The following is a 27,021-nucleotide window of genomic DNA, read 5'->3' on the forward strand; positions in this document are numbered from 1 at the left end:
GATCTGCACCTGGGAGGAAGCAGGATCTGACGGACTAGAACGGGAAAGGGAAGCCAAGGTCAAAGCAGAGAAGCCTTGAGTGTAGACGAAACTGTGAGTACCAGCTATGAAGGCCTTTACCAACTTTGGGAAAAGGGAAGCCAACGTCAAAGCAGAGAGGCCTAAGTGGAGCCCAGACTGTAAGTACAAGTTATGGGAGCATTTTCCAACCTCGAGAAAGGGAAGCCAAGGTCGAAGCAGCGCGGCCTCGAGTGGAGACCAAACTGTGAGTACCAGCTATGGGAGCCTTTCCCAACCTCGGGAAAGGGAAACCGAGATCAAAGGAGAGAGGCCTGAGTGGAGCCCAGACTGTGAGTAACAGCTATGGGAACCTTTCCCAACCTCGGGGAAGAGAATCCAAGGTCGAAGCAGAGAGGCCTGAGTGGAGCCCAGACTGTGCGTACCAGCTATGGGAACCTTTCTGAACCTCAGTAGAGGGAAGCCACGGTCGAAGCAAAGAGGCCCGAGTGGAACCCATGCTGTGAGTAGCAGCTATAGGAGCCTTTCCCAACCCTGGGAAAGGGAGACCAAGGTCGAAGCAGAGCGTCCTCGAATGGAGACCAAACTGTGAGTACCAGCTATGGGACCCTTTCCCAACCTCGGTAGAGACAAGCCAAGGTCAAAGCAGAGAGGCCTTCGAGTGGAGCTCAGTCTGTGAGTACTAGCTATGGGAGCCTTCCCAACCTCGGGAAAGGGAAGCCAAGGTCAAGGCAGAGCGGCCTGAGTGGAGCCCAGACTGTGAGTACCAGCTATGGGAGCCTTTCCCAACCTCGGTAGAGAAAAGCAAAGGTCAAAGCAGAGAGAGAGGCCTCAAGTGGAGCCCAGACTGTGAGTACCATCTATGGTAGCCTTTCCCAACCTCGGTAGAAGGAAGCCCAGGTCCAAGCAGAGAGGTCTCGAGTGGAGGCCAGACTGTGATTACCAACTATGTGAGCCTTAACCAACCTCGGTAGAGTGAAGCAATGGTCCAAGCACATGAGTACCAGCTCTGGGAGGCTTTCCCAACCTCGGTAGAGGGAAGCCACAGTCGAAGCAAAGAGACCTGAGTGGAGCCCAGGCTGTGAGTAGCAGCTATGGGAACCTTTCTCAACCCGTGGAAAGGGAGAACAAGGTTGAAGTAGAGCGTCCTCCAGTGGAGCCCAGACTGTGAGTACCATCTATGATAGCCTTTCCCATCCTCAGTAGAGGGAAGCCAAGGTCGAATCAGAGAGGCCTTCGAGTGGAGCCCAGTCTGTGAGTACCAGCTATGGGAGCCTTTCCCAACCTCGGGAACGGGAAGCCAAGGTCAAAGCAGAGATGCCTGAGTGGAGCCCAGACTGTGAGTACCAGCTATGAAGGCCTTTCGCAACCTCAGGAAAGGGAAGCCAAGGTCAAAGGAGAGAGGTGCAAGTGGAGCCCAGACTGTGAGTACCAGCTATGGGCAGTGGTCGAAGTGTACAAAAAGTAGTAGAGGAACTATGTTCCCTGGTGGCCTGCACCCACTCCCCACAAACCCCATTGCCACGACCCCTCCCACACACAATACACCCCCCAAACACTTGCACCTGCTGTTTAAGGGAACGTTCAGTGCACTGTGCTGAAATTCAAGGTTTCAACTTCTTTCTACACTTTTATTTTAAAACGAAATCTTTTTAAAATAAAAGTATAGGAGCTGTAAAAGGTAATTTTAAAAAAGTAGAGGAGCACCGCTCCCGACCGCTCCCGCTCACTTCGACCACTGGCTATGGGAGCCTTTCCCAACCTCCGTAGAGGGAAGCCAAGGTTGAAGCAGAGAGGCCTTCAAGTGGAGCCAGACTGTGAGTACCAGCTATGGGATCCTTTCCAACCTCGGGAAAGGGAGACCAAGGTCGAAGCAGAGTGGCCTGAATGGAGCCCACACTGTGAGTACCAACTATGGGAGCCTTTCCCAACCTCAGTAGAGGGAAGCCACGATCGAAGCAAAGAGGCCTGAGTGGAGCCCATGCTGTGAGTACCAACTATGGGAGCCTTTCCTAACCTCGGTAGAGATAAGCCATGTTCAAAGCAGGGAGGCCTTCGAGTGGAGCCCAGTCTGTGAGTACCAGCTATGGGAGCCTTTCCCAACCCCGGCAACGGGAAGCCAAGGTCAAAGCAGAGAGGCCTGAGTGGAGCCCAAACTGTTAGTAACAGCTATGGGAGCCTTTCTCAACCTCGGCAAGGGAGGCCAAGGTCAAGGCAGAGAGGCCTAAGTGGATCCCAGACTATGAGTACCAGCTATGGGAGCATTTCCCAACCTCGGGAAAGGGAAACCAAGGTCAAACCAGCGAGGCCCGAGTGGAGCCCAGTCTGTGAGTACCAGCTATGGGAGCCGTTCCCAACCTCGGGAACAGGAAGCCAATGTCAAAACAGAGAGTCCTGAGTGGAGCCCAGACTGTGAGTAACAGCAATGGGAGCCTTTCTAAACCTCGGGCAAGGGAAGCCAAGGTCAAAGCAGAGAGGTCAAAGTGGGGTCCAGACTGTGAGTACCAGCTATGGGAGCCTTTCCCAAACTCGGGAAATCGAAACCAAGGTCATAGCAGAGAGGCCTGAGTGGAGCCCAGTCTGTGAGTACCAGCTGTGGGAGCCTTTCCAAACCTTGGTAGAGATAAGCCAAGGTTAAAGCAGAGAAACCTTCGAGTGGAGCCCAGCCTGTGAGTACCAGCTATGGGAGTCTTTCCCAACCCCGGCAACGGGAAGCCAAGGTCAAAGCAGAGAGGCCTAAGTGGAGCCCAGACTGTTAGTGATAGCTATGGGAGCCTTTCTCAACCTCGGCAAGGGAAGCCAAGGTCAAAGCGGAGAGGCCTAAGTGGAGCCCAGACTGTGAGTACCAGCTATGGGAGCATTTCCCAACCTCGGGAAAGGGAAACCAAGGTCAAAGCAGAGATGCCTGAGTGGAGCCCACACTGTGAGTACCAGCTATGGGAGCATTTCCCAACCTCGGGAACAGTAGGCCAATGTCAAAACAGAGAGTCCCGAGTGGAGCCCAGACTGTGAGTAACAGCTATGGGAGCCATTCCCAAACTCGGGAAAGGGAAACCAAGGTCAAAGCAGAGAGGCTTGAGTGGAGCCCAGACTGTGAGTACCAGCTATGAAGGCCTTTCCCAACCCCGGCAACTGGAAGCCAAGGTCAAAGCAGAGAGGCCTGAGTGGAGCCCAAACTGTTAATAACAGCTATGGGAGCCTTTCTCAACCTCGGCAAGGGAAGCCAAGGTCAAAGCAGAGAGGCCTAAGTGGAGCCCAGACTGTGAGTACCAGCTATGGGAGCATTTCCCAACCTCGGGAAAGGGAAACCAAGGTCAAACCAGCGAGGCCCGAGTGGAGCCCAGTCTGTGAGTACCAGCTAAGGGAGCCGTTCCCAACCTCGGGAACAGAAAGCCAATGTCAAAACAGAGAGTCCTGAGTGGAGCCCAGACTGTGAGTAACAGCAATGGGAGCCTTTCTAAACCTCGGGCAAGGGAAGCCAAGGTCAAAGCAGAGAGGTCAAAGTGGGGTCCAGACTTTGAGTACCAGCTATGGGAGCCTTTCCCAAACTCGGGAAATGGAAACCAAGGTCATAGCAGAGAGGCCTGAGTGGAGCCCAGTCTGTGAGTACCAGCTATGGGAGCCTTTCCAAACCTTGGTAGAGATAAGCCAAGGTTAAAGCAGAGAAGCCTTCGAGTGGAGCCCAGTCTCTGAGTACCAGCTATGGGAGCCTTTCCCAACCCCGGCAACGGGAAGCCAAGGTCAAAGCAGAGAGGCCTGAGTGGAGCCCAGACTGTTAGTAATAGCTATGGGAGCCTTTCTCAACCTCGGCAAGGGAAGCCAAGGTCAAAGCGGAGAGGCCTAAGTGGAGCCCAGACTGTGACTACCAGCTATGGGAGCATTTCCCAACCTCGGGAAAGGGAAACCAAGGTCAAAGCAGAGATGCCTGAGTGGAGCCCATACTGTGAGTACCAGCTATGGGAGCATTTCCCAACCTCGGGAACAGGAAGCCAATGTCACAACAGAGAGTCCCGAGTGGAGCCCAGACTGTGAGTAACAGCTATGGGAGCCATTCCCAAACTCGGGAAAGGGAAGCCAAGGTCAAAGCAGAGAGAGCTAACTGGAGCCCAGACTGTAAGTACCAGCTATGGGAGCCTTTCCCAACTTCGGGAAAGGGAAGCCAAGGTCAAAGCTGCGCGGCCACGAGTGGAGACCAAACTGTGAGTACGAGCTATGGGAGCCTTTCCCAACCTTGGGAAGGCAGAGAGGCCTAAGTGCAGCCCAGACTGTGAGTACCAACTATGCAGGCCTTTCCCAACCTCAGGAAAGGGAGAACAAGGTCAAAGCAGAGAGGCCTCGACTGGAGCCCAGACTGTGAGTACCAGCAATGGGAGCCTTTCCCAACCTCAGTAGAGGGGAGCCACGGTCGAAGCAAAGAGGCCTGAGTGGAACCCATGCTGGAGACCTTTCCCAACCTGTGAAAATTGAAGCCAAGGTCGAAGCAGGGAGACCTCAAGTGGAGACCAGACTGTGAATAACGGCTATGGGGGCCTTTCCCAACCTTGGCAAAGGGAGACCAAGTTTGAAGCAGAGCGGCCTCGAGTGGAGACCAGACTGTGAGTACCAGCTATACGACTCTTTTCCAGCCTCAGGGAAAGGGAAGCCAACCTCGAAGCAGAGAGGCCTCGAGTGGAGACCATACTCAGTAAAGGGAAGCCAAAGTCAAAGCAGATAGGTTTGGAGTGGAGCCCAGACTGTGAGCACCAGCTATGGAGCCCTTTCCCAACTTACGTAAAGGGAAGCCATGGTCGAAGCAGGGAGTCCTCGAAGGGAGACCAGACTGTGAATATCAGCTATGGGGGCCTTTCCCAACCTTCATAAAGGGAGACCAAGGTCAAAGCAGAACGGCGTCGAGTGAAGACCAGACTGTGAGTACCAGCTATGGGACCCTTTCCCAGCCTCGGGGAAAGGGAAGCCAAGGTCGAAGCAGAGAGGCCTCGAGTGGAGACCAGACAGTGAGTACCAGCTATGGGAGCCTTTCCCAACCTCAGGAAAGGGAAGCCAAGGTCAAAGCAGCGCAGCCTGGAGCGGAGAGCAAACTGTGAGTACCAGCTATGGGAGCCTTCCCAACCTTGGGAAAGGGAAATCAAGGTCAACGCAGAGAGGCCTGAGTGGAGCCCAGACTGTGATTACCATCTATGGGAGCCTTTGCCAACCTCGGGAAAGGGATACCAAGGTCGAAGCAGAGAGGCCTCGACTGGAGCCCAGACTGTGAGTACCAGCAATGGGAGCCTTTCCCAACCTTAGTAGAGGGAAGCCACGGTCGAAGCAAAGAGGCCTGAGTGGAGCTCAGGCTGTGAGTAGCAGCTATGGGAACCTTTCTCAACCCGTGGAAAGGCAGAACAAGGTTGAAGTAGAGCGTCCTCCAGTGGAGCCCAGACTGTGAGTACCATCTATGATAGCCTTTCCCATCCTCAGTAGAGGGAAGCCAAGGTCGAAGCAGAGAGGCCTTCGAGTGGAGCCCAGTCTGTGAGTACCAGCTATGGGAGCCTTTCCCAACCTCGGGAACGGGAAGCCAAGGTCAAAGCAGAGATGCCTGAGTGGAGCCCAGACTGTGAGTACCAGCTATGAAGGCCTTTCGCAACCTCAGGAAAGGGAAGCCAAGGTCAAAGGAGAGAGGTGCAAGTGGAGCCCAGACTGTGAGTACCAGCTATGGGCAGTGGTCGAAGTGTACGAAAAGTAGTAGAGGAACTATGTTCCCTGGTGGCCTGCACCCACTCCCCACAAACCCCATTGCCACGACCCCTCCCACACACAATACACCTCCCAAACACTTGCACCTGCTGTTTAAGGGAACGTTCAGTGCACTGTGCTGAAATTCAAGGTTTCAACTTCTTTCTACACTTTTATTTTAAAACGAAATCTTTTTAAAATAAAAGTATAGGAGCTGTAAAAGGTAATTTAAAAAAAGTAGAGGAGCACCGCTCCCGACCGCTCCCGCTCACTTCGACCACTGGCTATGGGAGCCTTTCCCAACCTCCGTAGAGGGAAGCCAAGGTTGAAGCAGAGAGGCCTTCAAGTGGAGCCAGACTGTGAGTACCAGCTATGGGATCCTTTCCAACCTCGGGAAAGGGAGACCAAGGTCGAAGCAGAGTGGCCTGAATGGAGCCCACACTGTGAGTACCAACTATGGGAGCCTTTCCCAACCTCAGTAGAGGGAAGCCACGATCGAAGCAAAGAGGCCTGAGTGGAGCCCATGCTGTGAGTACCAACTATGGGAGCCTTTCCTAACCTCGGTAGAGATAAGCCATGTTCAAAGCAGAGAGGCCTTCGAGTGGAGCCCAGTCTGTGAGTACCAGCTATGGGAGCCTTTCCCAACCCCGGCAACGGGAAGCCAAGGTCAAAGCAGAGAGGCCTGAGTGGAGCCCAAACTGTTAGTAACAGCTATGGGAGCCTTTCTCAACCTCGGCAAGGGAGGCCAAGGTCAAGGCAGAGAGGCCTAAGTGGAGCCCAGACTGTGAGTACCAGCTATGGGAGCATTTCCCAACCTCGGGAAAGGGAAACCAAGGTCAAACCAGCGAGGCCCGAGTGGAGCCCAGTCTGTGAGTACCAGCTATGGGAGCCGTTCCCAACCTCGGGAACAGGAAGCCAATGTCAAAACAGAGAGTCCTGAGTGGAGCCCAGACTGTGAGTAACAGCAATGGGAGCCTTTCTAAACCTCGGGCAAGGGAAGCCAAGGTCAAAGCAGAGAGGTCAAAGTGGGGTCCAGACTGTGAGTACCAGCTATGGGAGCCTTTCCCAAACTCGGGAAATCGAAACCAAGGTCATAGCAGAGAGGCCTGAGTGGAGCCCAGTCTGTGAGTACCAGCTATGGGAGCCTTTCCAAACCTTGGTAGAGATAAGCCAAGGTTAAAGCAGAGAAACCTTCGAGTGGAGCCCAGCCTGTGAGTACCAGCTATGGGAGCCTTTCCCAACCCCGGCAACGGGAAGCCAAGGTCAAAGCAGAGAGGCCTAAGTGGAGCCCAGACTGTTAGTAATAGCTATGGGAGCCTTTCTCAACCTCGGCAAGGGAAGCCAAGGTCAAAGCGGAGAGGCCTAAGTGGAGCCCAGACTGTGAGTACCAGCTATGGGAGCATTTCCCAACCTCGGGAAAGGGAAACCAAGGTCAAAGCAGAGATGCCTGAGTGGAGCCCACACTGTGAGTACCAGCTATGGGAGCATTTCCCAACCTCGGGAACAGGAAGCCAATGTCAAAACAGAGAGTCCCGAGTGGAGCCCAGACTGTGAGTAACAGCTATGGGAGCCATTCCCAAACTCGGGAAAGGGAAACCAAGGTCAAAGCAGAGAGGCTTGAGTGGAGCCCAGACTGTGAGTACCAGCTATGAAGGCCTTTCCCAACCCCGGCAACGGGAAGCCAAGGTCAAAGCAGAGAGGCCTGAGTGGAGCCCAAACTGTTAATAACAGCTATGGGAGCCTTTCTCAACCTCGGCAAGGGAGGCCAAGGTCAAGGCAGAGAGGCCTAAGTGGAGCCCAGACTGTGAGTACCAGCTATGGGAGCATTTCCCAACCTCGGGAAAGGGAAACCAAGGTCAAACCAGCGAGGCCCGAGTGGAGACCAGTCTGTGAGTACCAGCTATGGGAGCCGTTCCCAACCTCGGGAACAGGAAGCCAATGTCAAAATAGAGAGTCCTGAGTGGAGCCCAGACTGTGAGTAACAGCAATGGGAGCCTTTCTAAACCTCGGGCAAGGGAAGCCAAGGTCAAAGCAGAGAGGTCAAAGTGGGGTCCAGACTGTGAGTACCAGCTATGGGAGCCTTTCCCAAACTCGGGAAATGGAAACCACGGTCATAGCAGAGAGGCCTGAGTGGAGCCCAGTCTGTGAGTACCAGCTATGGGAGCCTTTCCAAACCTTGGTAGAGATAAGCCAAGGTTAAAGCAGAGAAGCCTTCGAGTGGAGCCCAGTCTGTGAGTACCAGCTATGGGAGCCTTTCCCAACCCCGGCAACGGGAAGCCAAGGTCAAAGCAGAGAGGCCTGAGTGGAGCCCAGACTGTTAGTAATAGCTATGGGAGCCTTTCTCAACCTCGGCAAGGGAAGCCAAGGTCAAAGCGGAGAGGCCTAAGTGGAGCCCAGACTGTGAGTACCAGCTATGGGAGCATTTCCCAACCTCGGGAAAGGGAAACCAAGGTCAAAACAGAGAGTCCCGAGTGGAGCCCAGACTGTGAGTAACAGCTATGGGAGCCATTCCCAAACTCGGGAAAGGGAAACCAAGGTCAAAGCAGAGAGGCTTGAGTGGAGCCCAGACTGTGAGTACCAGCTATGAAGGCCTTTCCCAACTTCGGGAAAAGGGAAGCCAAGGTCAAAGCAGAGAGAGCTAACTGGAGCCCAGACTGTAAGTACCAGCTATGGGAGCCTTTCCCAACTTCGGGAAAGGGAAGCCAAGGTCAAAGCTGCGTGGCCACGAGTGGAGACCAAACTGTGGGTACGAGCTATGGGAGCCTTTCCCAACCTTGGGAAGGCAGAGAGGCCTAAGTGCAGCCCAGACTGTGAGTACCAACTACGCAGGCCTTTCCCAACCTCAGGAAAGGGAGAACAAGGTCAAAGCAGAGAGGCCTCGACTGGAGCCCAGACTGTGAGTACCAGCAATGGGAGCATTTCCCAACCTCAGTAGAGGGGAGCCACGGTCGAAGCAAAGAGGCCTGAGTGGAACCCATGCTGGAGACCTTTCCCAACCTGTGAAAATTGAAGCCAAGGTCGAAGCAGGGAGACCTCAAGTGAAGACCAGACTGTGAATAACGGCTATGGGGGCCTTTCCCAACCTTGGCAAAGGGAGACCAAGGTTGAAGCAGAGCGGCCTCGAGTGGAGACCAGACTGTGAGTACCAGCTATGCGACTCTTTCCCAGCCTCAGGGAAAGGGAAGCCAACCTCGAAGCAGAGAGGCCTCGAGTGGAGACCATACTCAGTAAAGGGAAGCCAAAGTCAAAGCAGATAGGTTTGGAGTGGAGCCCAGACTGTGAGCACCAGCTATGGAGCCCTTTCCCAACTTACGTAAAGGGAAGCCATGGTCGAAGCAGGGAGTCCTCGAACGGAGACCAGACTGTGAATATCAGCTATGGGGGCCTTTCCCAACCTTCATAAAGGGAGACCAAGGTCAAAGCAGAACGGCGTCGAGTGAAGACCAGACTGTGAGTACCAGCTATGGGACCCTTTCCCAGCCTCGGGGAAAGGGAAGCCAAGGTCGAAGCAGAGAGGCCTCGAGTGGAGACCAGACAGTGAGTACCAGCTATGGGAGCCTTTCCCAACCTCAGGAAAGGGAAGCCAAGGTCAAAGCAGCGCAGCCTGGAGTGGAGAGCAAACTGTGAGTACCAGCTATGGGAGCCTTTCCCAACCTTGGGAAAGGGAAATCAAGGTCAACGCAGAGAGGCCTGAGTGGAGCCCAGACTGTGATTACCAACTATGGGAGCCTTTGCCAACCTCGGGAAAGGGATACCAAGGTCGAAGCAGAGAGGCCTCGACTGGAGCCCAGACTGTGAGTACCAGCAATGGGAGCCTTTCCCAACCTCAGTAGAGGGAAGCCACGGTCGAAGCAAAGAGGCCTGAGTGGAGCCCATGCTGTGAGTAGCCGCTATGGGAGCCTTTCCCAACCCTGGGAAAGGGAGACCAAGGTCGAAGCAGAGCTTCCTTGAGTGGAGACCAAACTGTGAGTACCAACTATGGGAGCCTTTCGCAACCTCGGGAAAGGGAGACCAAGGTCGAAGCATAGAGGCCTCGACTGGAGCCCAGACTGTGAGTACAGGAAATGGGAGCCTTTCCCAACCTCAGTAGAGGGAAGCCACGGTCGAAGCAAAGAGGCCTGAGTTGAGCCCATGCTGTGAGTAACAGCTATGGGAGCCTTTTTCCAAACTCGGTAGAGATAAGGCAAGGTCAAAGCAGAGAGGCCCTCAAGTGGAGCCCAGTCTGTGAGTACCAGCTATGGGAGCCTTTCCCAACCCCAGGAATGGGAAGCCAAGGTCGAGGCAGAGAGGTCTGAGTGGAGCCCAGTCTGTGAGTACCAGCTATGGGAGCGTTTCCCAACCTCGGGCAAGGGAAGCCAAGGTCAAAGCAGAGAGGCCTAAGTGGAGCCCAGACTGTAAGTACCAGCTATAGAAGCCTTTCCTAACATCAGGAAAGGGAAGCCAAGGTCAAAGCAGCGCGGACTCGAGTGGAGACCAAACGGTGAGTACCAGCAATGGGAGCCTTTCCCAACCTCAGTAGAGGGAAGCCACGGTCGAAGCAAAGAGGCCTGAGTGGAGCCCATGCTGTGAGTAGCCGCTATGGGAGTCTTTCCCAACCCTGGGAAAGGGAGACCAAGGTCGAAGCAGAGCTTCCTTGAGTGGAGACCAAACTGTGAGTACCAACTATGGGAGCCTTTCGCAACCTCGGGAAAGGGAGACCAAGGTCGAAGCATAGAGGCCTCGACTGGAGCCCAGACTGTGAGTACAGGAAATGGGAGCCTTTCCCAACCTCAGTAGAGGGAAGCCACGGTCGAAGCAAAGAGGCCTGAGTTGAGCCCATGCTGTGAGTAACAGCTATGGGAGCCTTTCCCAACCCCTTGAATGGGAAGCCAAGGTCGAGGCAGAGAGGTCTGAGTGGAGCCCAGTCTGTGAGTACCAGCTATGGGAGCTTTTCCCAACCTCGGGCAAGGGAAGCCAAGGTCAAAGCAGAGAGGCCTAAGTGGAGCCCAGACTGTAAGTACCAGCTATAGAAGCCTTTCCTAACATCAGGAAAGGGAAGCCAAGGTCAAAGCAGCGCGGACTCGAGTCGAGACCAAACGGTGAGTACCAGCTATGGGAGCCTTTCCCAACCTTGGGAAAGGGAAACCAAGGTCAAAGAAGAGAGGCCTGAATGGAGCACAGACTGTGAGTACCAAATATGGGAGTCTTTCGCAAGCTCGGGAAAAGGAGACCAAGGTCGAAGCAGACAGGCCTCGAGTGGAGACCAGACTTTGAGTACCAGCTTTGGGAGCCTTTCCCAACCTTGGTAGAAGGAAGCCACGTTCTAAGCAGAGAGACCTGAGTGGGGTCCAGGCTGTGAGTAGCAGCTATGGGAGCATTTCCCAACCCTGGGAAAGGGAGACCAAAATCGAAGCAGAGCGTCCTCGAGTGGAGACCAAACTGTGAATGCCAACTATTGGAGCCTTTCCCAACATCAGTAGAGGTAAGCCATGGTCAAACCAGAGAGGCCTTCAAGTGGAGTCCAGACTGTGAGTACCATCTATGAGAGTCTTTTCCAACCTTGGGAAAGGGAAACCAAGGTCAAAGCAGAGAGTCATGCGTGGAGCCCATACTGTAAGTACCGGCTATGGGAGCCTTTCCCAACCTTGGGAAACGGCAACCAAGGTCAAAGCAGAGAGGCCTGAGTGGAGCCCAGACTGTGAGTTACATGTATGGGAGCCTTTCTCAACCTCAGGAAAGGGAAGGTCAAAGGAGAGAGGCCTAAGTGGAGCCCAGACTGTCATTACCACCTCTGGGAGCCTTTCCCCACCTTGTAAAGGGAGACCACGGTCAAGGCAGAGCTGTGTCGAGTGGAGACCAGACTGTGAGTACCAGCTATGGGACCCTTTCCCAGCCTCGGGGAAAGGGAAGCCATGGTCGAAGCAGAGAGGCCTCGAGTGAAGACCAGACTGTGACTACCAGCTATGGGAGCCTTTCCCAACCTCGGGAAAGGGAAGACAAGGTCAAAGCAGAGAGGCCTGAGTGGAGCCCAAACTGTTAGTAACAGCTATGGGAGCCTTTCTCAACCTCGGCAAGGGAGGCCAAGGTCAAGGCAGAGAGGCCTAAGTGGAGCCCAGACTGTGAGTACCAGCTATGGGAGCATTTCCCAACCTCGGCAAAGGGAAACCAAGGTCAAACCAGCGAGGCCCGAGTGGAGCCCAGTCTGTGAGTACCAGCTATGGGAGCCGTTCCCAACCTCGGGAACAGGAAGCCAATGTCAAAACAGAGAGTCCTGAGTGGAGCCCAGACTGTGAGTGACAGCAATGGGAGCCTTTCTAAACCTCGGGCAAGGGAAGCCAAGGTCAAAGCAGAGAGGTCAAAGTGGGGTCCAGACTGTGAGTACCAGCTATGGGAGCCTTTCCCAAACTCGGGACATGGAAACCAAGGTCATAGCAGAGAGGCCTGAGTGGAGCCCAGTCTGTGAGTACCAGCTATGGGAGCCTTTCCAAACCTTGGTAGAGATAAGCCAAGGTTAAAGCAGAGAAGCCTTCGAGTGGAGCCCAGCCTGTGAGTACCAGCTATGGGAGCCTTTCCCAATCCCGGCAACGGGAAGCCAAGGTCAAAGCAGAGAGGCCTAAGTGGAGCCCAGACTGTTAGTAATAGCTATGGGAGCCTTTCTCAACCTCGGCAAGGGAAGCCAAGGTCAAAGCGGAGAGGCCTAAGTGGAGCCCAGACTGTGAGTACCAGCTATGGGAGCATTTCCCAACCTCGGGAAAGGGAAACCAAGGTCAAAGCAGAGATGCCTGAGTGGAGCCCACACTGTGAGTACCAGCTATGGGAGCATTTCCCAACCTCGGGAACAGGAAGCCAATGTCAAAACAGAGAGTCCCGAGTGGAGCCCAGACTGTGAGTAACAGCTATGGGAGCCATTCCCAAACTCAGGAAAGGGAAACCAAGGTCAAAGCAGAGAGGCTTGAGTGGAGACCAGACTGTGAGTACCAGCTATGAAGGCCTTTCCCAACCCCGGCAACGGGAAGCCAAGGTCAAAGCAGAGAGGCCTGAGTGGAGCCCAAACTGTTAATAACAGCTATGGGAGCCTTTCTTAACCTCAGCAAGGGAGGCCAAGGTCAAGGCAGAGAGGCCTAAGTGGAGCCCAGACTGTGAGTACCAGCTATGGGAGCATTTCCCAACCTCGGGAAAGGGAAACCAAGGTCAAACCAACGAGGCCCGAGTGGAGCCCAGTCTGTGAGTACCAGCTATGGGAGCCATTCCCAACCTCGGGAACAGGAAGCCAATGTCAAAACAGAGAGTCCTGAGTGGAGCCCAGACTGTGAGTAACAGCAATGGGAGCCTTTCTAAACCTTGGGCAAGGGAAGCCAAGGTAAAAGCAGAGAGGTCAAAGTGGGGTCCAGACTGTGAGTACCAGCTATGGGAGCCTTTCCCAAACTCGGGAAATGGAAACCAAGGTCATAGCAGAGAGGCCTGAGTGGAGCCCAGTCTGTGAGTACCAGCTATGGGAGCCTTTCCAAACCTTGGTAGAGATAAGCCAAGGTTAAAGCAGAGAAGCCTTCGAGTGGAGCCCAGCCTGTGAGTACCAGCTATGGGAGCCTTTCCCAACCCCGGCAACGGGAAGCCAAGGTCAAAGCAGAGAGGCCTAAGTGGAGCCCAGACTGTTAGTAATAGCTATGGGAGCCTTTCTCAACCTCGGCAAGGGAAGCCAAGGTCAAAGCGCAGAGGCCTAAGTGGAGCCCAGACTGTGAGTACCAGCTATGGGAGCATTTCCCAACCTCGGGAAAGGGAAACCAAGGTCAAAGCAGAGATGCCTGAGTGGAGCCCACACTGTGAGTACCAGCTATGGGAGCATTTCCCAACCTCGGGAACAGGAAGCCAATGTCAAAACAGAAGGTCCCGAGTGGAGCCCAGACTGTGAGTAACAGCTATGGGAGCCATTCCCAAACTCGGGAAAGGGAAACCAAGGTCAAAGCAGAGAGGCTTGAGTGGAGCCCAGACTGTGAGTACCAGCTATGAAGGCCTTTCCCAACTTCGGGAAAAGGGAAGCCAAGGTCAAAGCAGAGAGAGCTAACTGGAGCCCAGACTGTAAGTACCAGCTATGGGAGCCTTTCCCAACTTCGGGAAAGGGAAGCCAAGGTCAAAGCTGCGCGGCCACGAGTGGAGACCAAACTGTGAGTACGAGCTATGGGAGCCTTTCCCAACCTTGGGAAGGCAGAGAGGCCTAAGTGCAGCCCAGACTGTGAGTACCAACTATGCAGGCCTTTCCCAACCTCAGGAAAGGGAGAACAAGGTCAAAGCAGAGAGGCCTCGACTGGAGCCCAGACTGTGAGTACCAGCAATGGGAGCCTTTCCCAACCTCAGTAGAGGGGAGCCACGGTCAAAGCAAAGAGGCCTGAGTGGAACCCATGCTGGAGACCTTTCCCAACCTGTGAAAATTGAAGCCAAGGTCGAAGCAGGGAGACCTCAAGTGGAGACCAGACTGTGAATAACGGCTATGGGGGCCTTTCCCAACCTTGGCAAAGGGAGACCAAGGTCAAAGCAGAGCGGCCTCGAGTGGAGACCAGACTGTGAGTACCAGCTATGCGACTCTTTCCCAGCCTCAGGGAAAGGGAAGCCAACCTCGAAGCAGAGAGGCCTCGAGTGGAGACCATACTCAGTAAAGGGAAGCCAAAGTCAAAGCAGATAGGTTTGGAGTGGAGCCCAGACTGTGAGCACCAGCTATGGAGCCCTTTCCCAACTTACGTAAAGGGAAGCCATGGTCGAAGCAGGGAGTCCTCGAAGGGAGACCAGACTGTGAATATCAGCTATGGGGGCCTTTCCCAACCTTCATAAAGGGAGACCAAGGTCAAAGCAGAACGGCGTCAAGTGAAGACCAGACTGTGAGTACCAGCTATGGGACCCTTTCCCAGCCTCAGGGAAAGGGAAGCCAAGGTCGAAGCAGAGAGGCCTTGAGTGGAGACCAGACAGTGAGTACCAGCTATGGGAGCCTTTCCCAACCTCAGGAAAGGGAAGCCAAGGTCAAAGCAGCGCAGCCTGGAGTGGAGAGCAAACTGTGAGTACCGGCTATGGGAGCCTTTCCCAACCTTGGGAAAGGGAAATCAAGGTCAACACAGAGAGGCCTGAGTGGAGCCCAGACTGTGATTACCAACTATGGGAGCCTTTGCCAACCTCGGGAAAGGGAGACCAAGGTCGAAGCAGAGAGGCCTCGACTGGAGCCCAGACTGTGAGTACCAGCAATGGGAGCCTTTTCCAACCTCAGTAGAGGGAAGCCACGGTCGAAGCAAAGAGGCCTGAGTGGAGCCCATGCTGTGAGTAGCCGCTATGGGAGCCTTTCCCAACCCTGGGAAAGGGAGACCAAGGTCGAAGCAGAGCTTTCTTGAGTGGAGACCAAACTGTGAGTACCAACTATGGGAGCCTTTTTCCAACCTCGGTAGAGATAAGGCAAGGTCAAAGCAGAGAGGCCCTCAAGTGGAGCCCAGTCTGTGAGTACCAGCTATGGGAGCCTTTCCCAACCCCAGGAATGGGAAGCCAAGGTCGAGGCAGAGAGGTCTGAGTGGAGCCCAGTCTGTGAGTACCAGCTATGGGAGCTTTTCCCAACCTCGGGCAAGGGAAGCCAAGATCAAAACAGAGAGGCCTAAGTGGAGCCCAGACTGTAAGTACCAGCTATAGAAGCCTTTCCTAACATCAGGAAAGGGAAGCCAAGGTCAAAGCAGCGCGGACTCGAGTGGAGACCAAACGGTGAGTACCAGCAATGGAAACCTTTCCCAACCTCAGTAGAGGGAAGCCACGGTCGAAGCAAAGAGGCCTGAGTGGAGCCCATGCTGTGAGTAGCCGCTATGGGAGCCTTTCCCAACCCTGGGAAAGGGAGACCAAGGTCGAAGCAGAGCTTCCTTGAGTGGAGACCAAACTGTGAGTACCAACTATGGGAGCCTTTCGCAACCTCGGGAAAGGGAGACCAAGGTCGAAGCATAGAGGCCTCGACTGGAGCCCAGACTGTGAGTACAGGAAATGGGAGCCTTTCCCAACCTCAGTAGAGGGAAGCCACGGTCGAAGCAAAGAGGCCTGAGTTGAGCCCATGCTGTGAGTAACAGCTATGGGAGCCTTTTTCCAACCTCGGTAGAGATAAGGCAAGGTCAAAGCAGAGAGGTCCTCAAGTGGAGCCCAGTCTGTGAGTATCAGCTATGGGAGCCTTTCCCAACCCCAGGAATGGGAAGCCAAGGTCGAGGCAGAGAGGTCTGAGTGGAGCCCCGTCTGTGAGTATCAGCTATGGGAGCTTTTCCCAACCTCCGGCAAGGGAAGCCAAGGTCAAAGCAGAGAGGCCTAAGTGGAGCCCAGACTGTAAGTACCAGCTATAGAAGCCTTTCCTAACATCAGGAAAGGGAAGCCAAGGTCCAAGCAGCGCGGACTCGAGTGGAGACCAAACGGTGAGTACCAGCTATGGGAGCCTTTCCCAACCTTGGGAAAGGGAAACCAAGGTCAAAGAAGAGAGGCCTGAATGGAGCACAGACTGTGAGTACCAAATATGGGAGTCTTTCGCAAGCTCGGGAAAAGGAGACCAAGGTCGAAGCAGACAGGCCTCGAGTGGAGACCAGACTTTGAGTACCAGCTATGGGAGCCTTTCCCAACCTTGGTAGAAGGAAGCCACGTTCTACGCAGAGAGACCTGAGTGGGGTCCAGGCTGTGAGTAGCAGCTATGGGAGCATTTCCCAACCCTGGGAAAGGGAGACCAAAATCGAAGCAGAGCATCCTCGAGTGGAGACCAAACTGTGAGTGCCAACTATTGGAGCCTTTCCCAACATCAGTAGAGGTAAGCCATGGTCAAAGCAGAGAGGCCTTCAAGTGGAGTCCAGACTGTGAGTACCATCTATGAGAGTCTTTTCCAACCTTGGGAAAGGGAAACCAAGGTCAAAGCAGAGAGTCATGAGTGGAGCCCATACTGTAAGTACCGGCTATGGGAGCCTTTCCCAACCTTGGGAAACGGCAACCAAGGTCAAAGCAGAGAGGCCTGAGTGGAGCCCAGACTGTGAGTTACATGTATGGGAGCCTTTCTCAACCTCAGGAAAGGGAAGGTCAAAGGAGAGAGGCCTAAGTGGAGCCCAGACTGTCATTACCACCTATGGGAGCCTTTCCCCACCTTGTAAAGGGAGACCACGGTCAAGGCAGAGCTGTGTCGAGTGGCGACCAGACTGTGAGTACCAGCTATGGGACCCTTTCCCAGCCTCGGGGAAAGGGAAGCCATGGTCGAAGCAGAGAGGCCTCGAGTGAAGACCAGACTGTGACTACCAGCTATGGGAGCCTTTCCCAACCTCGGGAAAGGGAAGCCAAGGTCAAAGCAGAGCAGCCTCGAGTGGAGACCAGACTGTGAGTACCAGCTATGGGAGCCTTTCCCAGCCTTGTCCGAAAGGGAAGCCAAGGTTGAAGCAGAGATGCCTTGAGTGGAGACCATACTCGGGAAAGGGAAGCCAAAGTCGAAGCAGATAGGTTTGGAGTGGAGTCCAGGCTGTGAGTACCAGCTATGGGACCCTTTCCCAGCCTTGGGGAAAGGGAAGCCAAGGTCGAAGCAGAGAGGCCTCGAGTGGAGCCCATACTCGGGAAAGGGAAGCCAAAGTCGAAGCAGATAGGTTTGGAGTGGAGCCCAGACTGTGAGTACCATCTATGGGAGCCTTTCCCAACCTCAGGAAAGGGAAACCAAGGATGAAGCAGAGTGTCTTTGAGTGGAGCGCAGACTGTGACTACCAGAAATAGGCGCCTTTCCCAACCTCGTGAAATGGAGACCAAGGTCGAAGCAGAGCGTCCTCGAGTTGAGACCAGACTCCGAGTACCAGCTATGGAAGCCTTTATAAGCCTTGGGGGAAGGGAAGCCAAGGTCAAAGCAGAGAGGTCTCGAGTGGAGCCCAGACTGTGAGTACCAGCTATGGGAACCTTTCCCAAGTAAGGGTTTTCTTTGATTGCATTAGCATAAAGATGGACTTTTAAGAGTAGGTTTGTGCTACTGTTTGGACAAACCTTGGACATTTTGTTATTAGACTATGGTAGCCAAAAGGGTAAGGAGTTTTTGAGAGTGCGGTCTTATATTACTCTTATTCACATTTGGGCCAATTTGTCTAGAATAGGGAGTTTTTATCTGAGACAAAGACTTCCAAGGTTAGCGATAGTTATCAAAAGGGTTTACAGCCATTATGACAAGCTGTATTCGCCTTTGTTCATTCCAGTAAAGGATTTGTCACATTAGCACCCTGGGCAGGGGTGCTAGCAAATCAGGAGGCTTGAAAGGCAGGCTGTTTTCACTGGTATAAGCTTACGTTTTAGGCTTCCCAAGTGCTGCGGGCACCTCGTCCTGAGCCTCACTTGCTAATTCCATGCTTGCCACCCCTACAGATTTAGGCAGTAGGCTACTGCTTTTTAAGCAGTCCTACCGCCTACAGATTTCAGTGACAGATCCTACTGCTTTTTACAGTGGCAAGTGATTTATGTGACTATAAGGCAGGCTGCAGGACAAAGCATGCAACACATTAATTAGTCTGTACAGTGGGCTGGTAGGTGAATACTTTGATTGGGCTCAAACCAATTCACTGAACTGACATCTACTTGAATCTGTCCTGCACTCTTGATGGGACAACCCTTAGGTGAACCACCAGTGAAGGCAAGTGGCAGAGTGTAACACCATCACACAGCATCTGCCTATCAGACTGAGGGGAGTATCGGTCACCATGTCATTCAGTGTTCAACTTGCAATAAATATGCATAGCTCTCAACTCACCCGCTTTTGGCGGGTGTCACCCGCCTTGAAAGCAAATGAATCACCCGCCAAGTCCCTCATTCGCCCATTCACTTCTATGGGCCTCTCACCCGCCAAAAAGAAAATCGTGTGTTTTCACCCGCCTTGGTGACGAAAAAGGTTGGGAGCTATGAATATGTACTGCCTGGGCTGCTGCTACAGAGCAGTGGCCAACGTTGCCTACCAGCTCTGTGTGATTACCTTCTGTGAAGTCAGGTAATTGAATTTGGTGTTAAGTTACCCTTCAGAATTATACATTTTTAACATTTGAACATCTTTCCATGCTGTGCTGTTTGATGGGTTGTGTATTTTAGAATGCGTCAATGGTGCCAACAATCTATGTTTTGCATTTTCCTGTGATGCCATTGTTATGGGAATTACTATTTTTGAAACTTGAAAATTCCTACATCTTTTTGGTCACCGAATGTTGGAAAGTATCTAATTCCACCCCCCTATGATGTCTTTAGCACCTGCAAAAAAGCGCATGCAGTTGTTAAGAACTCGACCAAATGTTTAAAAAAAAAGCAAAACCACTATTATTTTGATAAGACATGCAGGTTTAACAAGATTATCCTAATCAACACTGAAAAGGGACTCCCTCTCATAGCAGCCTGACAGGATTGAAGGTGTTATGGGGCGCGTGGGCACCATGTCAGGTGACCCCGTGACCCCTGTGCACTGCTGTCAACAAAAGGGCGAGGCCGGGCCCATAACGGAAGGTAAGTTCGTTTTGCTTTTTTTTTATAAATGGTTTTAACTAGCACCCATAATTATTTTTCGTGGGTGCTCTGGTGCTATAACCCAAGTAATAGGCCAGTAATGACAATGACTTCCGGGTTCATGGATTCTCACTACGTTCGGGCCCTTAACTTGGAATCTGGGCCGTTGCCGGCAGTGTCAGCCCACCATGGGGGGGCGGGGGGTGGGGGTCATATCGCCCCATTACCGGCTAATATGGAGGTCTCTTCATTCAGAAAAGGTTTCAAAGGCATAGCAGAGATGTTGCAGTAAAACATTCCTCTATTCTCTTTCAGGGCTTGCAGAGCAGCTAGGCATGCTGTCTTTCCTTCACCTGCACAACAATCACTGAACATAGAAGACATACTATGCCCAGCGTGGCTCGGAATGACTTTTAATAAAAGAATAATCATGTCCAACTTCCCTCTGGGGCCAAACCTGAGCTGCTAGGTGCATCTGGTTAGTGCTCCAGATTCTTGAAAACCATCCAAGACAACGTATCTTTTCTATGTCTACCATGCGTCAGGGTCGTCCCTCAACAAAAGAATTTGGAATGAATCAGATACAGTTCTTGCTGATCAGGTAAGCTTTGATTAACCCAACATTCTGATACTTCATTGCTTGCCCAACTAGCTGACAAAATCATCTGACATAGATGCATGAAACTCTTTTGGAAAAGTGGTTTCTGCTCATGAAGCTAACAGTGTAGCCCTCCCATTGGTCTGTGTGTACACATGTCACATGCGGCAGCTGGGGCAGAGGTTGGAAGAAGCCTCTGGCCTCACTGTAGTCTCCTGTGATAGGCCATCCAGGTGGCTCCATCTGGCACTCGCACATCCTCGGAGGCTTCTCCTGCCCAAGGGTATCTCCAGGGAAATCTTGCAAGTATTTCAGTCTTTTCATCATTGTCATTTCATGGTGTCCATGCGGACTCTGCCGTTCTTGCTAAGTACCGGCTGCCCGCAGATCAACAAGTGACGCAAGGATTGGCACTGATGACCCTTACCTTCCCCTCCCTTGGGTTGCGCCACATGCTCATCCAGTTATAGGAAAACACATGAGCTTTTAGCTTCACCTAAATATGCGTCTTTATTCTTACAGTGTGAACGTGCTTCTCGGTGCACTGACCGATGAGGGGGCATTGGCATTGATTTAGTGATCAGGTGTATTGGCCCTGCTCTGTCCCATTGATACTCTGACTCGGGCGGTGGCTACTGGTAATGAGATAAATGCTGTGTTTCTAAGGCTCAGGTGTGTTTCTCTATCAGTCCACTCTTGGTCAATCCACAGTCATATATTAAGTGTCGGCCTCTGAGGCTGAAGGGTTATACATAAGACTTGGGGTGTGATTTATTTGTTTCCACCTGGTCTGATTAGTTTATTCAATGAATATATTTACTGCAGGCTTTCCCTGAATAATACAGAGATGGGTGATTTGCACACTCACAGCACTGTTTGCAATACACTCCTCTCTCCTTTCTGCACTGATGCTCTGATGGAGTCATTAGAAGTGTAAATGTGGCTACTTTTCTAGAGTTGTGCTGTTTTGTGAATTGGTGTTTTTGGGGGCACATTATTTCCAACATTAAATGAATGTCTGTGATTAGCAGCATCTGCATCTTGGCATTAATTATGTACACCTTGAATTCATTGGTTTATTTGTGTTTTTTGGTTTTATTGGTTAAAAATGAATTCAACCTTTAACAATACTACAATTCAAACAGTCAGTCTACAGTTTCATATTTAAAAAAAAAGAAAACGAATCATAAAAAACAGATAAAAGCAAATAAAGGAGAAGAGAAAATAAATGAATCACAAGGACCAATTAATCACCTGAACCCAATGAGGTGAAAGAAACAATGAATGTCGACTAAACCTCCAATGCCGCAATGAATGAGCAAAAGAATGGTAGGACTGCATTTACAGCTCTAGTTGTTCCCCCAGTAAGACAGTATTTCCACATTTGGTCTAGTGATAGGATAGCATGTTCATTAAGGCATGTTTTCCTATGAAACACTCTTTCCCTTAATGGCTTCAATGCTACACAAGTTAGCAATATATGCTTTGCAGTTTATCTTTCTGTCTCTACCTTACATTGTCTGCAAGAGACAGAGTCTTCCATAAGCTGCCCATATCTAAGCAGTGTTTCCCTTGTGCAGAGCATATTCAAAGGAAATCGCAAGAAAGTAGACCTGGCTGTTTTATCAGAGTAGACTGACGTGTATGTGGCCAACGTACCTTGTTTCATATGGTCATCTTTCAGCTGACAACCTCATAATTGTAGGTATGTGAGCAGAGTCGTATTGGGGCCTCTGAGTATTCTTTCCTAGAGTGTTAGAATCAATTACATTTGCTATAAAACACTCAAAGTTCTCCACAGAAAAGTCATTTGTCAGTTCTTGTTTAGTCATTGTGGAAACTGTCTCAGTAAGTGAACGGCTTAATTTCCTTAACATTTGCGGTGTCCATTTTAGGCGATTTACTGGCAAATTAGGAACAACTAGGGAAGGGCGGGGATGAGTAAGTGGGAGTAAGGTGAAAAAGTGCAAGCGAGCAGTGATGTGCTGTTGTCAGCCTTAGCCCGGTGGGTCCGTTGGCTGCACTTGGGGTGTTTTACGGTCGGTAGTCATTGTGTGCTGTTGTGCGAGTCTATATGTGGTTTGTCTTGTTGTTGCAGTGTAGAGAAGTTTGTGCGGGTTGCTGTGCTGTAGGTTTGTGGTTGTGTTTGGCTACAGTTTGAGAGGTGTATGCAGAGAGGTGAAGTTGTTAGTGGATTGGTTAATTGGCATTGCTGTCCTTACAGTTAAGACTAGGTGTGGTGCTAGCTATCATTCACCATTCCATCTGAGTGTGGCAATTGTTAATCTTCAGTATCTTATCTAAGTGTTACGCAGGCTTAAGTTAAGTATTCCATTTAAGTGTGGCTCATGCTAACATTCACATTACTATCTAGGTGTGACACAGGCTACATTTGAGCATTCCATCTAAGTCCATCCAAGTGTGGCTCATGCTAACATTCACAATCCTATCTAGGTGTGACGTGGGCTAGAGCAGAGCATTCAGTCTAAGTGTGGCACATGCTAACATTCACATTTCTATCTGGGTGCGGGGCGGCTAAAGTGGAGTATTCCATCTAAGTGTGGCGCATGCTAACATTCACATTTCTATCTAGGTGCGACGCGGGCTAAAGTTGAGCATTCAGTCCAAGTGTGGCACATGCTAACATTCACATTTCTATCTGGGTATGAAGCGGCTAAAGTGAAGTATTCCATCTAAATGTGGCACATGCCTAGTTCACATTTCTATCTAGGTGCGACGCAGGCTAAAGTTGAGCATTCAATCTAAGTCCATCTAAGTGTGGCGCATGCTAGCATTCACATTACTATCTCGGTGTGACGCAGGCTACATTTGAGCATTCCATCTAAGTCCATCCAAGTGTGTGGCTCGTGCTAACATTCACAATCCTATCTAGTTGTGACGTGGGCTAGAGCAGAGCATTCAGTCTAAGTGTGGCACATGCTAACATTCACATTTCTATCTAGGTGCGACGCGGGCTAAAGTTGAGCATTCAGTCTAAGTGTGGCACATGCTAACATTCACATTTCTATCTTGGGGTGAGGCGGCTAAAGTGAAGTATTCCATCTAAATGTGGCACACGCTTACGTTCACATTTCTATCTAGGTGCGACGCGGGCTAAAGTTGAGCATTCAATCTAAGTCCATCTAAGTGTGGCGCATGCTAGCATTTACAATCCTATCTAGGTGTGACGCGGGCTAAAGCAAAGCATTCAATCTAAGTGTGGCACATGCTAACATTCACATTTCTATCTGGGTGCGGGGCGGCTAAAGTGGAGTATTCCATCTAAGTGTGGCGCATGCTAACATTCACATTTCTATCTAGGTGCGACGCTGGCTAAAGTTGAGCATTCCATCACGTCCATCTAAGTTTATCAGCAGGAAGTTACTCCCTCATGAATTAAGGTATGCAATTATTGAAAAGGAATGCTTAGCCGTCAAATGGGCTATAGAAGGGCTCAGATATTATCTCCTTGGGAGGAATTTCACACTGGTGACAGATCATGCACCATTAGTATGCCTATCAAGGAATAAGGATACCAATCCAAGGATATTAAGATGGTTTCTTTCTCTGCAACTTTACCCTTTTCAAACTATAGATCGGCCAGGTCGGTTGCTAAAACAGGCCGACTTCTTTTCATGCACTCATACCCTACCCGAACGTAAGGGCTCAGGAGGTGGGGGGGGTCTGTGAAAGGGTCATTCACATGAGGGGTTGAAGTATATGAAACCAGGGGATGTTATCTGATAACATCCGGCCTCACAGCACCTCACAGCATTATTCTGAATATGAAGGAATGAGTGAACGAGGGCGGGACATATACATGATAAAGGACATTTTAACTGTTGAATGGGAAAAGAGATTAACTTTGTAGGTGCTTTTATCTAACCTAGTCTCCTGTGTGTTCTGGTTGCCAGGTTACAGAGGAGTAAAGAGAGAGCAGTTATGCCTGGGCTTATAAGAAAGTAGAAACGAAGAAGGGCCCTCCTCTAGCGCTTCTCCAAAAATAAATGTTTTAATATAGAGACTTGCTCGTTTTTAAATTCCAATTGTCATTTTTATTGAGAATTCAATTGTACTGTGAACAAAAAGAGATTCATTTTACATCATGAACATAGCATATAGGTTGATGGAAAAACAGAAGAATTCAAAATTTAAATTGATTCAAAGTTTTTAGTTGAGTTCACTAAGTTGCTGTGTCCCACGTTGTTGCTTGAAAATTGCGAAACCCTAGTTGAATTCACTAGGTTCAGTTGTTCACTTCTCTCAATGGTTGTTTTGTTTAGTGTTGCAGATAAATTTACTTTTCCAAAGTATTACTTGTTTGGTTGTCTATAACAGTTGTCTGGTTACCTTGTTGGTTAATGAAGGTCCAGTCGTTTTTCAAAACATTATTTGAAGTTCTTCTTGTTTGGTTGGTTTCAACAATTATGTAATTTCTTCTAAGTAGAATTGCTATTCAAAACATTGTCTTAGTTATTCTTATTAGTTTAACTTCAGTAGATCAGTGTTATCCTCAACACGTGTTTCTCCGCCACATGGTTATGGCGGTTCTTCAGGAGGAATTTAAGGGTAGATAGACAAATGAAAAAATCTGAGAGGAAAAAAGTGGGAAAAAGAATGGGCAATTTTGAGCAAAGTATCTTGTGATGACGTTATACAGTCAATGTTGAATTAGATACTTACAGCTAAATGTCAAATCTTGTTCATATACATGATGGTTCCTTTATTTAAGGTGATGTTATTAATTCCATCCGGTTTGGTCTGAAAGAGTGAAAAGCATCTGGTTTATATTTGTATCTCTAGGTCAAAGGTGCTTTCCAAAAAGTTATCATAATCATCCTTGTTTGTTTTGCTTCAATAATTCAGTATTGTCCTCATGTACGACTGATTTCAATATTCTTGTGTCATAGTTGATAAGTCTTAAGTTAGTTGATTCATATGGGCAATGGTATCTTGAGAGTAGACAAATGGAAGTCAACAATGTGAATGGACTTATATGTTACCTTGGAACAGTACGGTTTGGTTTGGTATCTAAGTTTGCTTGTGCGAAGTCAAAACTTTAATGCTATTCAAAACAACGTAGTTAATCTGAATGCCTGATTTCCTAAGAATTGGAGATTGTAAATGGTTATAAAAAGCCTTGCTTACCGTATGAAAGGTGTTTTTTCTCACTCTCTCGATGCTGTCTGCTGTGGTCAGTGGACTCTACATATTATGAATGAGTTTCGCGCGGTGTTGCGTGCGGAGTGACGTCATACGTGAGTCGCGTGCGGGATGACGTAATACGCACGTTACATCACGTAATGACGTCACGCGCACGCGTCTAATGGTTGTTTACATTTTTTTGAGGGCGCCATGTTTGCTCGATCGGATCCTAATGTTCCTGAAATCTTATATTTGTTGCAAAATTATGTAATAATGTAGAGGTAAGTGCCTCTTGTATAGTTTATAAAAAATGACATATCTCCTGGTCTGTGTTAAGACCTGTATGGCAGGTGTCCATCAAACAAATCCATCTTGCTTCTTGTTGTCGAAGTCTTAGTTGTAGATTCCCTCCTCTTGGGGCCGGTTGCAATTTTACAATTCCATAGAATTTTATTTGACTGATCTGAGAGGGTTGATGTGATTCTGTAAAATGATTAGCTATTGGTGATCTTGTGTCTCTGTTGGTAATGGCCCTAATATGTTCACTGATTCTTGTCTTGAGTTTTCTGATCGTGCTCCCAATGTATAGTTTTTTGCATACGCACTGGATGATATATATAACAAATTGACTGTTACAATTGATCAACTGTTGTATGGTGAAGTTGGTGCCATTTGGTTTGAGGACGGTTGTTTTACCATTTTCTGCATATTGGCACATGGAGCATTGACCGCATTTATAATAGCCTTTGATGGGTTTTTGAAGCCACATGGTTTGTGTGGTAGATTTTTTATCAGGATGTTTCAACTCAAAATGTGACGGACTAAGCATCTTTTTGAGATTACTTGCTTTCTTGAAGGTGATAGTAGGTTTGACTTCCAAAATCGTTATAAGGTCAGAATCTGATTTGAGAATGTTCCAGTATTTACTGAGGATTTTCCGAATGATTGAATTGTTTGAGCTGTAGTTCGTGGTGAAGTTGATGGTTCTATGTGGATCGATCACAGTTTTATCGATTTTGGGTCTTACTTATAAGAAAGTAGCCCTGAAAATGATCTTCAGTTAAATATGTTTTTAAAACTAGTTAGAGGAAGAAACATTGATTGAAGTGTGAGGTCCGTGAAAGGAGAAGCTCCATGAACAGCTGATAACTGACAGCTGAGTTTGCAGGAGCTCTGAGAGAAGTGAAGCGGAGAATGGGGATTGGGGTAGCTGAAACAGCTGATCTCGCTTCCCGAATGTAGAGAACGGAAAGGTCTGGGTAGCGAGGACCTCTAGGAGCCATCAGTGGAACTTCAGGTACCAAGAATTGCTGTTAAGCCTGCTGTGAGGACCTCTAGGAGCCATCAGTGGAACTGCAGCTAGGAAAAGCGACGAATGAAAGGATAAAGAGAAAGTCAGACTTTAATAATAAGAAATAGAGTGCAAAGTGAAAGGTGAGGAAAATAAAAACAAGAAAAGAAAGAATGCAAAGACTTTTAAGATGTGATTGAAAGTGGCTGGAGAACGTTCAAGATAAATTTAGTAGATAAGAAAAGTTCTGTCTAAGTGACAAATTGAGAGACTGATTCTGGCACAGCTTCTGGAATAATTTAAAGAAATATCACTTCTGCATTGAAGAGAAGCTAGTTTTCTAAACAACTACAGAGAATCTTTCTTGCAGTTAAAAGTTTGTGTTCAGTTTGAATAAAAGTTGACCGTTTTTACAGACTATCTAGAGTGATTGCTGTTATTCCCATTTTGAAACTTGACAGTGGCACATGCAAGCATTCACATTTCTATCTAGGTGAGATGCCGGCCAGTCTTCACAGTTATCTCTAGGTGCAGCACTAGTCAATGTGGGCAAGTAAATAAGTGTGTTTTTTAAATGACACAACCAAGAAGGGTTCTGTGTTTCCCTGTCTTCGGGAGTCAGATCTTCCATCCTCCTGGTATTTTGCCTCATCAGTCTAGTTTGCAGGTGTAGAAAAAAGCCAGGTCAATCTCTGGTTTACTCTGAGGTCAGTACCTTCCTTTTTAAAGTCAAAAGTCAAAAGTTTCATTGACTCAATCGCTACGATGGTTGATATTTGGAGGTATCAAG

At 49.9% G+C, this 27,021-nt stretch overlaps 1 long non-coding RNA gene across 1 annotated transcript in view; it reads left to right on the forward strand.

Moving 5' to 3' along the window:
• LOC138452532 (uncharacterized) overlaps positions 1-27,021 on the forward strand; it is a 472,666-nt gene that overhangs the window by 115,932 nt on the left and 329,713 nt on the right. Inside the window, exon 2 of the long non-coding RNA XR_011260205.1 lies at positions 19,513-19,798. This is a non-coding gene — a long non-coding RNA (uncharacterized lncRNA). The remainder of the gene's footprint in view (positions 1-19,512; positions 19,799-27,021) is intronic.

The sequence above is a fragment of the Ambystoma mexicanum genome, chromosome 4p (assembly GCF_040938575.1).
Source record: "Ambystoma mexicanum isolate Mex_15411 chromosome 4p, UKY_AmexF1_1, whole genome shotgun sequence".
NCBI classification, from domain to species: Eukaryota; Metazoa; Chordata; class Amphibia; order Caudata; family Ambystomatidae; genus Ambystoma; species Ambystoma mexicanum.